Source organism: Clinocottus analis, unplaced genomic scaffold (genome assembly GCF_023055335.1).
Source record: "Clinocottus analis isolate CAN_PGR_092001 unplaced genomic scaffold, fCliAna1.0.p SCAF_20, whole genome shotgun sequence".
Taxonomy (NCBI): Eukaryota; Metazoa; Chordata; class Actinopteri; order Perciformes; family Cottidae; genus Clinocottus; species Clinocottus analis.
Genome location: NW_027175932.1, coordinates 13558786 through 13573514, shown reverse-complemented (window position 1 = coordinate 13573514; position 14729 = coordinate 13558786). Strand labels below are relative to the sequence as shown.

Here is a 14729-nt window from a genome sequence, read left to right as displayed (position 1 = left end):
CACGATTCTTTGATGCGATGTCCTCAAGACCTCGGCTGCCTCTCCTCAAGCTTTCACATCTATTGACCCAGAGGCATGCCTGTCCTTCAGTCAGACATCAGCTCAGACAACCAAGTCATAATATTTACACTTCTATCTATAATTCTGGCATGAATGTGTCCAGAAAAGACACACAGAGCTCCAGAGTGCAGTTGCACCATAGACGGTATTTCCCAAATTATCCCCTATATATATATAGATAGATAGATAGATAGATTCCCTTCTATACAATCTGATTTATTTTGTAAACCAGAGGAGTCGCCCCCTAATGGCCGTTGGCTTTCCTCTTCCCGCCTGAGTTGCACATGTGACCAAAGTTTTTTCAAGTGCTACTAAAAATGTGTGTGTGTGCTTTTCCTCAGGCCAAATCATAGCCTTAGAACTTAACTGTGATTCAAAATGATGAAACTATTGAACCAATAGTTGGTTGTTGAAAGGCCCATCCCAGACCCGTCATCATCGGTGGAGGTGACCGCTACACCACCTGTCCCGATAGGATGCCTCATCCATTACAGAGGCACCAGACTCATTGAGATCTGGAGTGTTTGTTGGCAACAGAAAAGCCTCTTTTGCCAACTGGATTGGTCCCTGTGTGGCAAACTCGGGTCACATTTGCATAAAGTCTAATGGATTATACTTTTGCCCCCCACGTTTTGCTCCACTGTGTGCTGGATTTCGCGCTACAGGCTATCCCCTGTACGATGAAGCGAATGTCTCCTTCCTCGTATGAAAAGCATGCGGGGGGAATTGGTCACGCTGGGGCTTCACCATCTACCAGCGTGGATGACAATAAAGGTCTAAATTGTCCGTCTGCCTTAAACAGCTTTGAAAGTCCCTACAAACGTACAGTGAGAAGAGAGAGATTCCCTCAGGCGTGAGCCCTTTAGCCTCGTCCTTCAGAGACGGCAAACCCCTCGTGGTTCTGATTGAAGAGCAAGCGCACCCGGCCGTGAACAGTCTGTCTGCGAGCTCCCGGGAAGAGGAGGGAGGCTGCGGGAGCGCAGGGCTCATCTGGGTCCCCAGGAGCCCCGAGCCAGCAGAGAATTGCTAATAGGATTGGTTCTGCCAGGTCGGTATCAGTGAACCATGGAAGAAGACTCAGACAGACATAGACTCCGGCGCTGCACTGCGGGGTGGGGGTCAACGCGCTTTCACTTCAGTCGGTCCATGAAGCCAATTCAACAGAACAAGAAATGAATCGCTTCTCTACAAACCGTTTAGAAATGTGAGTCATAGTCTTCTCATGTGAACGCTGGAGCCCAAGCAAAAGCATCCACCTTTATTCATATTAAAGTCATCTTTGAACTAATCAAACTTTCGGAGTAGGTGTTTTAAGCTGGCTGAAGGTTAAAGTCATTGCTTCTTTTCAGAGTGCCAGTAAAACAAGCGGCCTCATTAGATGAGACCTTTAAATGGTCGTCCCTCCAAATGGTCCCACGTCCAGACTTCCAGACAGCAGCGCCCCACGGCTTGCTTTACCAGGTCTCATTAACGCTTGGATTATAAATAAATCAGTTATATTCTTTATTTAATATGACCAGCACACACTGTCCTCATCTGCATGCCCTGATCCATACTGGAAGTTACTTCTTAACATGTGGACTTCAGGCCAGAATGATCCTCCATCTGGAGAGCCGTGACACCCAGCTAAATGATTGCTGAAATAAATCTCTCTCTTTCAGTCCAATTTTCACAGCTCTGTTTTCGTCACCAAGTGTCTTTAGCTGCTGAAGGCCACACCAGCTACACTCCAACTGCTGTGTTGTGAGCAGGGAGAGCACAGCGTCTGAGTGCCGAGGCCTCGCCCGAACAAAGGGCTGTCGGCCATGAACAATGACCTGAACCGTGCTGACATGAGGAACCGCAGAGTTGCTGATAATTCTGTCATTTGGCACTATAAACAATCCTTTCCACAATACACACTGTCACTTTACTCTTTGTTTGGATAAAAATATGATGAATGCAGCTTTAAAAATGTGAGTAAAGGCCACAAGGCGTATTGGAATGATAAATGAAGTAGCCAGGTAGTTTTTGCATGCTCACCTAGTGACCTCAAAACATGTTTTGCTTAGAGAAATTGAGTCTTTATGGAGCGACGGTGTCATGGTTGAGAGCAGAACTTCAGCTCCAACCAAGAACATGAAAAGTCATTTGGTGCAATGTTTTGCAAAGTGAAGACAGCCTTTAAAAAATGAAGTTTGAAAGCAGTAAACTGCATCGCACAACTGACTGGGCGGAGGATTGTTCAGCAGAGCATGAAGTCGACTCAACAATGTTCTCCGCTTCATGTCACAATGGAAGTTCACAGTTTGTTAAAGTGGAGACGGGATGAAAACATACTTTTTAGCCCTTTTAGATCATATCCCCGGTCATAATGTGCACCTGGTTCACAATATATGCAAAATGATCAGAAGATTCAGCAGCAAAGGACACTGAAAGTCACCTGACCGCTGTGAGTCCTCCAGATCGAAGTCCTTTCTCCACATCCGAGTCCTTGCTGAAACTTTTTTTGAATGCTGCTCATCAAATGCCGTTATCCTCAACATCAGCTCAAAGAAGATGACATTTTTGTCTTGACGAAAATTTGAGAATCTACGCAAACCAAGATTTTCCAGAGCTCCACCTCCATGTGTGACTGGTTGCAGTGCCAGAGGGTGGAGGCAGCGCACCGACCCTTTGCACCGTTTACTTCTCTCTCCAAGAGACAATGTCCTGGGAGGTTTCTGTTACTGACTGCAGTCGATATCAGGCTGGCAGCGCCTGCATTACCATATGTCATCATCACCAGCCAGAGACACCGCTGGCCGTTCTGAAATAAGCTACATTAACAGTATTTATAACAACCTTAATATAGTTGCAGTTCCATCGAGAAGAGGCTGGAGTGCTTAAGCCGGGTCCCCGAGGTACCTCGAGGAGCTCTTCATATTTGATGTCGATAATGAGAATATATTTGAGAAAGAACAAAAAAATGCAGATAAGACAGGGACTATTTTAAGCCGCAGATTAATCCACATGTGCTGTTCAGTGTGTTCAGGCAGCGGGCCGGTGCTTGTGGTCAAAATGAACTGCAGTGTGAAAGTCAGTGGTGATGAAGCGACGTTCAACAGAGAGACTCACTGAAGTGCTTTTAATGGTTCTTAGACCACGATGGAGCTCTACGGCACAGAGGAAGGAGACATATCAGCTTTTATAGACACACACAGTGCTTGTTAGTCGGATACATGCACCGTTGGACTTTTCATGGAATGTATTGAGCGTTACTAAAATGTAAAATATCAGGAGACTTACAGTATCCTTGTAAATGAAGGAAACAGAACCACAAACATCCAAATGGATCACTTACCAGTACACTTACATACTTATATATGTTTTATTTTTCTTTCCGCATCTTCAGTGTTTCATAACTTTCACTTCATTATTATACATATTAAGACTCTTTCACCACCGTATGTTGAACATTGTTGTTATTTTAGATTGTTAGCACTTAAAAAGCTAGAATTACTGCCTCATGACTAAATGCCTCGGCCAACCAGTCGCAGTTTACATCCAAGTCTGTCCAAAATGTCCTCACTTTGAACTAGAAACAGTTCATACAGGAGTCCAAATGGACGTTAGTGCTTCATTTGAAGATGCTCCCAAAAGGTGATACTAGAATATAGCTTTCACAAGATCAGGATGGGCATGAGGTCACCGCTACATTTGACAAACAAATTCTTATCAGTTCATCCTGGAGTCCAGACGGACGTTTCACCCAAATTTGAGCCCCTGAAATATCACGATCACAAGAAAAGGCTGGAAAACAGGGAGAACCATACGGCCACTGCGAAGGCATGAAAGAAAGTCAAGTGAAGCACTTTAATGGTGTGTAGAGCAGCGCTAAATACAGTTCAATCTGTCCGCCTGTCACTTCCTCTGTCCACCTCCGTTTCTTGGTACGTTGATTCGACATCCCAGGTTTCCTAATTGAGCCCTGCTTGAGCAGATGTGGTTGCATTGGATGGTGGATCCCCTTGAAAGCTTTGGTCTTTGAACCAGTGGAAGTGATGGGTGGACAAGCTGAAAGCCAGGAGGGTTGATCCAGCAGAGGATGACCAGGGGCGCAATCAGCATCACACAAAGTCACAGCCACATCCACTTCATTACCATGCCTCGCTTTGGAGTGACAAAAAAGAAAGAAAGAGGAAAAAATAAAAGACACATTTTACGGCTTTAATGGAAAAGCAAAGCTGTCAAAGACTCTCATCGTTATTACGAGATCACATCACGCCCCGGTCCTCTCCTTGCTGGTGTGATATTATTTCTGTTTGCAGCCCGTGCTGTCACCCAAAAGCCTCCCGCGCTATGCATGTGACACATCACTAAGATGGTGTTGAGGATACAGTAAACACCTCTCTGACCTTTGCCAGTGAAGTCTGCAGGGCTCTTGTGGGAGCGCTCCCTCCAATGGGAGTTCATCTCAGTGAGAAAGAGCTTCCTCAATACTTACTCTGTGGCTTAAAGGGGGAAACAAGGTTTTGAGGCTTAGCAGGTTGGATCAGCCTTCAGTTGCTAAGTGACGGGACTTAAAACCCGAGACAGAGGATGTCGACAGACTTATCTCTTCTGTTATCTTCATCGGGCTTGTGCCGATTGGTGGTCGGATCGTGTATTGTCGACTGACGGGCTTTCGAGGCTTTGATTGTAAAAGAAGCTTTGTCTTTTCTCCCAAACTAAGAAGAAATGGGATTTTGTGTCATTGTAATTATATAAATGTAATTGATGGTGCTGTTTGATTGCTGCCAGACTCGCCTTGTTAATACAGACCTGGGTCTTGCTGCTGACACCAGTCAAGTGATTGTTTTATCAAATGCTTGAAGCCAACAAATATGGCTCAAAGTTGATTTTTTTTTTGTTGTTTTGGAACTTTTTTCAATTGTATATCCAACAAAAATGCCCGAGACACAAAACACCATCTCTCCATTCTTCTATTAAGAAAATTGATTCCCCATAGAAGTTGACTTATTCAAGTTGAGGATTAAAACTGTGTATTGTAGATGAACTTTGATGCTTTCTAACACCTCTACTTCCTGTCTAACGCCTCTACTTCCTGTCTAACACCTCTACTTCCTGTCGAATGCCTCTACTTCCTGTCTAACACCTCTACTTCCTGTCTAATGCCTCTACTTCCTGTCTAACACCTCTACTTCCTGTCAAATGCCTCTACTTCCTGTCTAACACCTCTACTTCCTGTCTAATGCCTCTACTTCATGTCTAACGCCTCTACTTCCTGTCTAACGCCTCTACTTCCTGTCTAACACCTCTACTTCCTGTCGAATGCCTCTACTTCCTGTCTAACACCTCTACTTCCTGTCTAATGCCTCTACTTCATGTCTAACGCCTCTACTTCCTGTCTAATGCCTCTACTTCCTGTCTAACACCTCTACTTCATGTCTAACGCCTCTACTTCCTGTCTAACGCCTCTACTTCCCGTCTAATGCCTCTACTTCCTGTCTAAGCCACACAGGAACCTTCAGAGAGGGCGAGCAGGAAAGGGTTAACTTAAAGCACAAGTCTGCCAGAAAGAAGACCTTGTGAACTGCTTCATCCAATAAGTTGAGAACGATCTGTTGTCGAGCAGCGAGGCTGCACATCGTTCAATACAGAGAGAGAGAGAGAGAGAGAGAGAGAGAGAGAGAGAGAGAGAGAGAGAGAGAGAGAGAAGATGAACTATTGCACTGTTTACTGTGTGATCACTTTTACTTCTGCCGTCACTGCGTTGAGTGGGAGTTGTGATCTCTGACGAGATAAAGCTCAACACATCCCTGCACAGTCTAATCTGTAGCGTTTCATTTTCTCAGTCATTCAGCGTTTGGAGAATATTTCCCTTCCCTCTTTGTCTGTCCGCCATTTTCTCCTCCACTTAAAAAACGCGTAAGCCTCTTAAAAGTCCTCCTCGCTGCTCACAGCGGTTCACCTCAGGAGCTCTCGTAAGGCCTGACGTGCTCTGTGAACAACTTTTATCTCTTGTCTACACTTTCTGAGAAGGTGTCATAGTTCTCAGAAGTTCCTCAGAGGTTCTCTGCACTCGGAGGCTTCGTGAATGCGGCCCCTGGTCTCGTTGATTTCCCGCCGCGCTCCATAGGACAGTGACTCAGCCTCAGCCGGTCGACTGGGACATTGTGGAGAAACACAAACCAGCCTGACAGTCTGATTTATTAATTACCTCTTAATGCGCGAGCGCCGGGGCCGTGCAGCTGCTGCCAGAGAAAAGAACTTTCAGTCGATCCATTGTCCTTGGGAAGAGCTCAATCTTTTGGAGTGAAGTGATGAGCATTAATTATTCAGCATTAAGCCCAAACAAAGGGGCACGTCTGGAGAGGATCACGCAGCGACATCGGGGCCCCTACTGGCGGGTGGCGGGCGGTGCGCGTTAGACGGGGGTGGAGCACCTTTAGCATGCCGTCACATCCATAAACGCATGGCGCTCAACTCTAATGGAGCCCATTTCAACTCATTGCTAAGTGCACTTGTGACCCATGTATCTCACCCTGCGTCCGCCCGCGGAGAAGGACATCAAAGAACAAGACGTCTCTCCGGCTCTTTGATCCGCTCCGGCGTTGACAGCGCTCCTCGCCGTCTTCACTCCGGGTGACAATCCATTTTCTGTTTGCAAATTGAGCAATGAAGCTCGTCCAATTTGGCCGACGTTGAGTCGCGTGCGCTCGGTGAAAGCCACCCACCACCTCGTCTTCGCCTTCCCTTTTGAGGTGACTGTCACGCCGAGAACTCTTTTCTCGCACATTTGTACGACGAGTACTTTGCACGATCTGATGACTCACCCTTGAGCTGTTTTTTTCTTCTTTCTCTCTCTCTCTCAGGCGAGCACCCGGAGAAACCCAGCTTGTAAATTGTCAGGAAGAAGGTGGACGGGGGCAGGTTAACCAATGCGGCGCTCGTGTCGTACGCACTGTTGAATGAACACCTGCAGAAAGCTGAGACCACGAGGAGCGCCGCCGCCACGGGAAGTCACACATGCACTCATGCTCCAAAATGCTTCATTCCTGAGCAAAAGCATATCATGCCGACTGGAAGGGGAGGAGGGAGTCGCCGGAGTGCAAAACTGACCTTTTAGAGAGCACAGACCGACTTGTTAGCTGTTCCTTCAAGCACCAAGAGATTTCTAAAGTAATGGTTACCCACAATTCATTACTCTTTCATCTTTAACCCCAGAACTCTAACGTGACTTTCACCCGAGCGATTGTCGTTACGTTATTTTCATTGTGTTGCTTTTGTCTGAGTTGCGTGTGTCTTTCTATAGATCCATGCTGTGAACAGGCGCTATTGAAGGGGGCGTGTCTTATTGAAGGTGGGCGTGTCTTATTGAAGGGGGCGTGTCTTCCTGCTCCAATCACGTTTTTTTGTGAGTGTGTGACTATTTTTTCTCCAGATGGGTTTTAACATTAAAGAGAGACTTTTCCTTGTCACAGGAACACGTGGACCAAATAACAAGTTTATAGCTACTTTTTTTTTTATCATTTATGTTTTTAATCAGTTTTTTATTGACAATTCCCTGATTTTTCACTGGATTTTGAGTCTTTTTTCTCCCCGTGATAACTCTTTTTCGTCTTATGAGAAGTTCTAGAGGGTAAAATAAAAGAAGAGTACTTCAACTCACCTTGTTTTATTGTATTTAAATATATTTCGATGAGAAATATATTTTGTCAGCACAATTTATTATTATATTGGGTGAAATTCCCCCAACGTTAGTGGTAGTGTGACTATTTTTAACGTTAGTGTTCTGGGGTTGAAGGCGTCATCCCTTCTGCCCGGCTCCTTTTTAAATAGTTAGACTGAAATAGAAACACAATGATTTGAGTGTTTATCACCAAAAGGTATCGCCAAAGGTAAAGATTCTGAGATCCAAGTTTGAGTGTTTAAAACGTGACTGAAGACCTTTCAGGGACGTCTTTGTTTTTTAAAAGACAGTTCAAATTGCTCCTATGAATTGTTACTCTGGAAGTGTTACAACGACTCCAAAAAGGTCACACAAAGGGAAAGGATGCGTCATGGAGACGCAGTTTGAGGCCTCCGAGTACCACAGTCATCATATATGCCCAATCTGGCACTTTAATCTACTGCGTAATAATTTATACCTTCCTCTGCAAGTGACCGCGCGAGCATGTTCTTCATTTCGTGGAGTGTGTGTGTGTGTGTGTGTGTGTGTGTGTGTGCGTGTGAGACCGAAAGACAGACAGAGAGAGAGCAAGGCCTGATGGGATGCCGTATACAGTGAACAACTGTGAGGCAAAGGGTCCAGTCATGCATACTGAGCGAGTCTCCTTCATTAACTATCCAACAGGCCTGTCGCGTTCCCTTTTGTACACAAAAACACACTCTGCACCATCACGTCTGCTGGCGGCGGACGTCACGACATCGTCATGTCAGTGAGCACAATAGAATAAAGTGCAGTCGTGATGACACTACATTGTCCTGTTCACTAAAGATGGCTGCACGGCGGCTCGAGCGAGCAGCCGAGTGTTCCCGTCAGTGGATTCATGATTTATTACTACCTGGGTCATATTTTCACAGTTTTCTGCGTTCCCGAAGGGGCGAGGATCAGACGAGCAAACTCTTGAGGGGAAACCGAAAGTGAGCACAGAGAAAATGTCGTTAATAATGAACGCAATATCAAGAGCACACACAACGAAGGAGTTTGAATATTCATTGTTTTTTTTTAAGAAGCATTACGTAATTTGCGCACGAGGACACGTGACGTTGTGTCCCAACTTGAGCTGACCTTTTGGCGGACGACCGCCGTCATTAAGGTTGTTCGTGAATTATTCATCGTTCGGCTTGAACGTTATATTTCATTTTCAACTAATCAGAGAGGTGAGTGTGACTCCTGCACCTCAACAAACAGCTGCTGCTGATGCTCTTTACTTCACAGTTAAATACGGCTCCAATATGTTTGAATGTGTGTGGTTTTACAATTCATATATATATATATATATATATATATATATATATATATATATATATATATATATAATTTTTTATATATATATTTATATATATATATATATATATATATATATATATATATATATATATATATATATATATATATATATATATATATAATACCAGGAAGCTGGTCTGTGGAAATGGTAACATTTGACTCATCGACATTAGTTAAGCCTCATAGGTTTGACGTTTACATCTGATCATCAGATCATTTGTGTTCTTTTTACCAAGACAAGACTTGTGTTGTAATAAACTTTAATTTCCCTTCACCAAGTTCCTTTACTATTCTGTCAGCACCAGCAGCCACTTCAGACGTTCCCCGCGTTCCTCAGATGAAGTGTGATCGTCTCATGAGCCAAGAAGAGTCATGAAGTCTTTGAGGGAACATTTGTGAGACATATTTCTATGCGTATTAGCCAACATTACCCACATTGCTACTGGTTGATGTGTGTCCGATGTGATGCTCATGTGGTTTATCATTGTTGTTTTAACCTTCTCGAAACCGTGCGCGAAAATCCTCCCGCGCCAATTTTAAGTCCCAGCATGCCCCATTCAGACAATCTTTTGATACTGTAATCATTTTTGAACTGAAAGACACAGTTTGTTTTAATGAAACTCCTTCGTAACAGGACAAGACTTTGTTTTATTGTTATTTTTATTGTTATAGAGTCCGATTCTTTAAGTCATAATCTTTCCAAAAAGGTGTTTTATTGATCGCTTTAGGAGGCATTTTTGTGGAATCTGGCTCACATCATGCTGGATGTTCATAGTTATTATCAGAATATCTTTTAAAAGTGATTTTTTTGCACATCTACATTTTTTTCCCAAGACTCTGCTGAACAAATACATACAATAAGTATTGGAATCAGTTTGGGGTTCATACGACAACTCAAACACAGGGGGAAGGAGGTCTAGAGACAAAATTGGTTCGACAATTGTCAGCGGGTTAAGGGGATACAAGGATTAAACAAAGAGTGTCATTAGCCATCGTGTGCTTGATTGACAGGTGTTTCAGCCACGGTGGTTGCTGCTTTTCTTTGTACCACTCAAGCTCCTCACAGGCGTTCTCCAATCGGACCACATTTTGGATTTTGTAGCTAAAGAAACTTCCAGCACCCACATGGAAAACTCAAAACTTCCCCTTCCCCGTAAATGTGCGGGCGATGTCTCAGGTCAATGTGCTGGAGAAACTACCCAAAGAGACCAAAGAGCACTGCCGGCGAGGAGCAAGTTACTGACGGCCGATCGATGCAAAGTGCAGTGCACGAACGCCGCAGTGAGGGACGCTTAGCAACCAATACACCACCCGATGTTGAGAAAAAAGAGGCAGACTCCTCACGTCACACCTCGAACAAGCAAAAGTGTTCATGTGAAAGTCTTCCTGGTACTCGCAGCACAGGCGGATGATTGGCGGGCAGATTAACGTGGCTGGCAGCAGCCACAAACATGCCCAGCGGCGTGCCGTCGGCGCCCACGCTCGGGCAGCCATTTGCCCTTCTCTCATCGCCGCCGTCAGGTCCGCCGCTGTTTACGCGTCAGCCTGCATTTACTCAGCGAGGCCGCGCCGTCTGCTTGCAGCGGGCGACCTCGCCGCCCGGCCTCCTCCAGCTGACTGTGATGCCACTGGGCTTCCTGCTGAGCGGCCGGGCCTCGTGCACCTGGAGCTCGTTGGACGAGAACAAAAAGTAAAAGGCGCTGAGGCGCATCACCACGTATCACCTCTGACAGCAGTGAAATAATAATAAAAAAGGCATTTAAAGGGGCATGCGCACGCGGGGCGGGTGTGTGAGCGACGCTCCGACTCCCACTCGTACTTCTTCGCTGGCACGCGAGGGGTTACTGAGCAATGCCGGTTCATGGTCGGGCAGGTTTCTGAAATCAATCAGTTTCACAGACCGGACGGATCTGAATGAAAGCAGGCCGTGGTGATGAGCGATGATGTTGCCATGACAACAGGCAGGCTGAGCGTGCAGCCTGGCTGCGGTGTCTTCAGGCGTGCGGCAGGCAGCACCCAGACGGTTTGGGTTTTTAACCTCCTAAGTGGAAGAAAGCAAGCTGCAGTCTCAGATGGGTTCATGGGAGGATGGGGGGATGCGTGGGTGAGTGATGGAGAGGTGTGTGTGAGGGGGGGGGGTGTGGGGGGGGAGGGGCTACAAAGTCAGGCATCGGTTAAACCTCTGCTTCAGCGCGCAGACATGGAATATGATGGAGGTGCTGTTGTTTTGTATGTTTTTTTGTTACCATCCCAATCCAGAAATGGCCAACTACAGAGATGTGAGAGGAACAAACAAACAGATTAACACATTGGAGAACACACACATCTACACACACACACACAGCCGTATAAACTGGGCCTGTCGTCTCACTCTTTTCATTGGAGGAAAAAAAGACAAAAAACACAATCATGGAAACAGGAAAATCAACCAGAAGCTCTTTCTATCTCACGCAGACGAGTGAACACACACACACACACACACACACACACACACACACACACACACACACCGACAGCCGCTGTTAAACACACACTGCATGCAGATTAAAGAGGCAGCACCGAGAGGGAGAGAGAACAGGAAGGCTACAACAATAGAAACAGCGTGGGGAGCGCGCTGGAAGAAGAAGAAGAAGAAGAAGAAGAAGAAGGAGAAGAAGAAGAAGAAGAAGAAGAAGAAGAAGAAGAGGAGAAGGAAAAAAAGAGCTGACTGCTGGCACATGAACACTGGAGAAGGAGCTCGTGAAAAAGGGGGCGTGGTCGCACTTTTGGGGGGTTTTCAGCTCACGTGGAGAAACACAGAGAAGTGGTCAGATGTCAGTTATTATGCTGTTAATGAATTGTTAGTTCAAACTTATTGTAATTATCGTGATCAAGTGAGACGTTGACAGACAGCGGTGGTTTTGTATTTATATTCCTGCATATCGTGGACGTCCCCTAAGAGAGCTGAACAGAGCTGGCCGACCTCATTTCAAGCTGATGCTGCGGTCTATAGGGACTCAGAGCCTTTCTGCTAATGGCGATCGATTGTCTGCTGTTAAAGAGCGCCATTACAGTTAATACGGTCTCGTCTGCGGGGTCAAAGGTCAAGTGTTTCAGAGCACTGAGCTCTTCCTGTGGCGCGAGGCTGACATCACGCCTTTCCTTCCCATGTTGGGATAATTAACTCTTCAGGAAAGCCTGATCGCACGCTCGCTGCCACTCGCTGCCACTCGCTGCCACACGGGTGCATCCTCTGAGGCCTGGCGTGAAGGCCGGTGCACCGCCATCGGCCGCGCGCGCAGGCGTCGGAGCTCTGCAGGCTTTTCCAGAAAGCAGGTGCCGTCGTCCGCGTGGTGTCAGCGGCGGCGGGGAACTGTGGCGTGACTTCATTTCTCTTGTGAGCGAGCCGGGCGGGCGACAGATGTATGCGCGTCGTAAACATGAGCGCTCTGCTCCAACCGCTCCCTCAGGCCAGTGAGGCGTCGCTGAAACTAACTCAATATTTACATCCGCGATTGCTCGTCCATCTGCAGGGCGGAAGAAACGCTGGACGAGGAATGACCAGTGGAGTTTGATGGAAGAGCGAGAGGGACCGCGGACTTCTCCAGTTTCCCTTGTCGAGCTGTGGCTGCAAAGCAAACCTCATGTAATGTTAACGTAACCTCAGATCTGGCTTTGTGGATGATAACTCGGTGTAATTGAAATATGACACTCTGAAGGCTCCTAGTCATAAAGCACACATCATGCTTCAGTTTTCCTTTCACCACGTGAAGACAAATCCCTCATCCTCCCTGAGCGTCTGCTGATGGGTTTCCAGAGGAAGACGAGCGATGCGGGGCGAGGTCAGTACCAGCCGGGCCCACAGCACACACTCCTCAGTCCAAGTCCCCCCCCCCCCTCTCTCTCGATGGCAGACAGACTATGGGATCGGACGACGGAGGAAACAATTACACTTTGATTGAATCAACAGGCCAAACTCATCACTGATTCCTGGGGATGCTGCAGGATAACGGCACATCTGTGTTTGTGGGTTCCTTATCTCTACTGCTGGACAAACACAAAATCTGACTTTTATCAGCACAGTTGGAGGGTCAATTCACTTGTATCAATGTATGAAAGGCGTACGTATACTTTTCCTTTCCCCCACCAACCTACAAAAACATAGTGAATGACGGGTGAGGCATCGTCTCTCCCTGCCTCAAACGTGAACTTCTCATATGAAAGTAAATGCACTACGATCAGTCAGCTGACCGTTGACCCGAGCAGACACGTTGCCCATGTTTTGATTGTGATGCCGGTTGCTTGGTGGCCGGTGGGTTGCCCTCTTGGAGCAACTTTTCATCGAGCAAGCAAGTGAATACCGTAAATGTCTTGCTCAAAACGTAGAACTATTCCTTTAAATGCTGTTCCGGAGGCTTCAGGAATGACTCATTATTAGAAATATTTGAAGCATGGCAAAGTAGACATGCTTTGCTTTTTGCCATGAACTCAAATTGAATATGTAGAGAATATTTCTGCACAATATCAGCCCCCAAAAATGGAGATGAAAATACAATTCTAATCCCTGTTGTTATATAATTGACCCTCAAAGGGGTAAAACTACTTGTGTTCAGCGTACAGCAGAGCGCTGCTGCAGCGCTGCCCTCTAGGGGCTGACATCTTCACCTCTGGCCACACCCCAATCTGTGATGTCACAGCAAGAACTTTGAGAGCACATGTACAACATTAGAGTGATTTCTTTCTCTAAGTGTTTTATTATTTTTGGAAAGCAGTCAAACTTCAACTATTTAAACGGTGCAAGATCTGAGATTGGGAGCGTTCCCTTTGCCTCTAAAGCTAACAATGCTAACAGTACATAGCCCACAGTGTTTGGGGGGGGCGGGGCCTGAGGGGGAACTGTCAGTCGGGACGTCGTTATTAGTTTAATCGTCAAATGAGAGCAATGCTAGCAGAGGAAATGATCCTTTATTAATCCCCCTGGGGAAATGATCCTCTGCAACTCATCCATACTGATTGAGGAGCAGCGTGCCGTGAGGCGCTCGGGGAGCAGCTGGGGGTTCAGTGTCTTGCTCAAGGACACTTCCACATGCCAACTACGGGGAGACCGGGAATCGAACCGGCTCTACCTGGTGGTTTCAGGACGACCACTCGCCCCCGAAGCTAAGAACAGCACGCGCCGCCATCCCTCCAGATGAATGCAGCAGGAGGTCTGCTGGGCGTCAGGTGGACGTGACGCCACTGTGTCTTCACAGCCGTCTGCTGCTACATTCAGGCTCCCGTTCATTTCAGCTTCAGCAGGAGAGCGTTAGCGTCACAATGGCATGCTGCCTGTGACGGCGTGGGGACGCGCGTGGCTGTTTTGCATTCATTTCCATTCACACAACATGACACCGCAGCCTGAAACACATCAGGGATTGATTTCGCCATCCATCACCCAGGATTCAGCAGCAGCCTGAGGCGAGCTTAGCGGAGCCGCTGTCCATCACTTCTTGTGGGGGGTCTCGGATGAAAAGGTGCTCGGTCTTTAGGGACAACTGTTGCAGATGATCTTTGATACGCTGACGTTAAGGCCATTCAACACTGATGACTTGATTTAGAATATCAGAGAATAACTCGTCTACTTGTGAGGTTGTTTTCAAACTGGTGTGTAATAAGTTTTGTCGAGTGGGATTGTTAAATATTAGTTGGCACTCCATCCAGATCAAACCTCAAA

At 46.5% G+C, this 14729-nt stretch overlaps 1 protein-coding gene across 2 annotated transcripts in view; it reads right to left on the bottom strand.

The window, feature by feature from the left end:
• The window catches only part of kcnc2 (potassium voltage-gated channel, Shaw-related subfamily, member 2), a 70907-nt gene that overhangs the window by 54334 nt on the left and 1844 nt on the right, over positions 1–14729 (bottom strand). The gene's annotated exons all lie outside the window — the stretch shown is intronic.